Below are 3116 nucleotides of genomic sequence, written 5' to 3' on the forward strand. Positions count from 1 at the left end.
AAGTAAAAAGCTTCTTGTGAGAAAAAAAAAAGCAGAGCTTTAAAAAATTAAAGCTGTAATAGCCCAGAGATCACTTCTTGAACTGAATGAGAGAGACATTCTCTCCTCCTATATCCAGTCTGGGGTTGTTGCCCTGAGTGAGCTTTTTGACTTCAGAATTATTGTGCCTGAGGAAAGCAATCAGGTTTAAACAGAATTTGGTAGAGTTTGATGAGATTTCTGAGGACAAAGGAAAGATAGCATTGCATATAACGCCAACAATAACAATAAAAATAAAAGGAAGAGTAGTTCAAACACATGTGACAAGTACAAACTAAGTAGGGGTCATGTTTATATATTCTGCACCATCTGAGCCTTCTGACCCCTGGGATGGACAGCCCATTGCAGTGGAAAGAACCAGCAAAGACTAGCAATGGCAGCAGTGGCTAGAATTGAGAGCCCAGGGAATGACTCTGCTAAGGCACTGGGTTTCACATAGGTGGCAGTCGTCAAAACTCAAAAGACAAGGCTGACAGCCCTACCTAGATCTGAAATGGGCAGAGAAGCAGCAGAGAGATAAGCAACAGAGCCAATGGGCATCCAGGGATCAAGATGCTTGGGTCAGGCTGCAGCACCTTGCAATACCACTCAATTCCTGATGGAGACAACCCTGTCCTGGAGAAACCATACTTGAGTAACTCCCAGAGGATGCCCCACAGGGGTTCTGGCTGGGAGGAGGAAGAAGTGGGGGAACTGGGGACGTTGATGGTCGAGGGAAGACATAGGGCAAGTTCCTCCAAAGAGTCTTCTTGGGAGCATATGAGTTCTACCATGTAGAGAGCCTCCAGGGCCAAAGTAAACAAGAACAGTTATGGAACTGTTTAGAATTGACAAAATGGCTCTGATGGACTAAGGAGGAGACACAGAGGCTGCAACATCAGTGAAACCCCTTGGGCCCTCACCCCTATTACCAGGTGCAGGGATTGGCAGCTGAAGTGGAGCTACAGAAGATGGAGAACCAGCAGCTTTGTTGGGAGACAGCAACAGCTCTTGAGGGAATCTGGGCACCTAGCGGAGCCCGTTCCTAATCTCTCTCCAGCCCCCCGAAGTAGGAGAATAGAGACCTTCTTGCAAATGTGGAGGGATGGGGCAAGGAGAAGGTGGGCAACATTTTTCATCATCAGTGCTCTGGAATCATTGCTGGCCACTGCATTAATCAGAGTTCTTAAATATTTCAAAGTTGTTTGTCTTTACAGTCTTGTTGTTATATAAATTGTTCCGGTTTTGCTTACTTTACCATGTCTTCCCAAGTTTCTCTGAAATTGTCCCTTGCATCATTTCCTTCAGTACAAATGTATTCCATTTCATTCACATGTCATAATTGGTTCAGTCATTCCCTAGTCGATGAACAACCCCTCAGTTTTCCAGTTCTTTGCCTCCATTAAAAGAGCCATTATAAATATTTGTGATCATATGGGTCCTTTTCTTCTTTACAAAGGTGGCATATGAGTGGGACAGCTATCAATTCAGAGAGATATAAATGAAGTAATGGCATCTGTAATACTTCCCTTCTCATGTGTCAGGCTAGCCAAATACCAGCTGTATCAGTAAATGCCTCAGAACTAGGAATCAGTTTCCTTAAAGCTGTCGGCAATATTTCACAAGTCAGGAGGACCTGAGTTCAAATCAGGCCTCAGACCAAACATTTGATCACTTACTAGCTATGTGACCCAGGGCAAGTCACTTAACCCCAATTGCCCCCCCCCAAAAAAAGTCTGTCCCTGAATGAGCTAAGTATAGTCTAATGAGTACCTCATGGCTTTACTACTTGGCCATGAGATGCAAACTCTTCCATGGCTATCTATAATCTTTCCTACACCCAAAGTTTTTGGCTGAAGGAGAGACGATTTCTATTCTCCCCATTAGCCCTCTGACAATTTGGAGATTTGGAGGCGTTCATGCCCAGGATGTTCAAGAAGTCTGTGCCATGACTATGAATTTTAAGTGTAAGGCTGATTTGGTGTGAGGCTTATGGAAGTTAATGTCAACATTTTGATATCATATATCATGTTCCTGACAGTGAGTATACACATGTATATATAGATAATTTGAAAATTATCTTTTGATAATAGCAGAATTCTGAATTGGGAGCAGATATTACGGTTGCTGACTAGTTCTTCTCTGCAAAGGACAAATACTAGCTCAGAGAAAAATGGTCTCAATGTACCATAACTCAGCACCTGTAGCACTAAGCACAATGGCTAGTGCATAGTAGATGCTTAATAAATGCTTATTGACTTAATGATTGACTGATGAATTATTTACAGCATGTGAAAGCTGTTGGGCTGAGTTAAAATGCGTATTGTAAATTAGTGTATGAAAAAACTTAAAGGTTTATAGAAAAGTTTGTGACAGACATCAGATGAAATGGGCACTATTCAAAGTGCCCTCTGATATGACCATATAACAAAATTGTCATGAGTCTCATAAATTATAATCACTTCTTGTAGCAAATAAAATCTTCTGGGTGTATAGGAGATATCTCAGAGGTCTTCCCTCTGAAATTACATGGTAATGAATCTTCAGTTAATCACCATTGTATATTATTATTAGATTTTTCATTAGGTAGTACTCTTCACCAAGCTCAAGAAAAGATAAAGAACCTTAAGACCATAATATTCTAATTCTAATGTTATCAACTCTTCTCCCCAGATTATCATTAATTCATTTGTTTCATGGGTATATAGACTTCAATTGTTCTACTCTCCATTTGGAAAGAGAAGCTATAGATGGGTGTGTTGGTATACACTTACAAGCCCTGAGAGTGGAGAGGTTGAAGCTATAGATCCCTCAAGCTTAGGAGTTCAGAACTGGAATGGAATAAGCTTATCGACTGCTCAGCCCCAGTATGGGGAATCCTGGAGGGTAGGAGTGGCACAAGATTTCTCTAGGAAGGGTCAAACAGTATGAGTCAACAAAGCAAGTGAAGGCTTCTGTGCCAATCAGGAGTGACTGTGACCATTGCATTTCTCACAGCCTGGGAAATAAAGAGAGAAAGAGAGAAAGAGAAAGAGAGAAAGAGAGAAAGAGAGAAAGAAAGAAAGAAAGAAAGAAAGAAAGAAAGAAAGAAAGAAAGA

At 41.3% G+C, this 3116-nt stretch overlaps 1 pseudogene; it reads left to right on the top strand.

The window, feature by feature from the left end:
• The first annotated feature begins 369 nt into the window (after positions 1-369).
• Positions 370-1067, top strand: LOC114054499 (annotated as a pseudogene).
• Positions 1068-3116: the final 2049 nt, after the last annotated feature.

This window comes from Vombatus ursinus, unplaced genomic scaffold (assembly GCF_900497805.2).
Source record: "Vombatus ursinus unplaced genomic scaffold, bare-nosed wombat genome assembly UNPS02014813.1, whole genome shotgun sequence".
Taxonomy (NCBI): Eukaryota; Metazoa; Chordata; class Mammalia; order Diprotodontia; family Vombatidae; genus Vombatus; species Vombatus ursinus.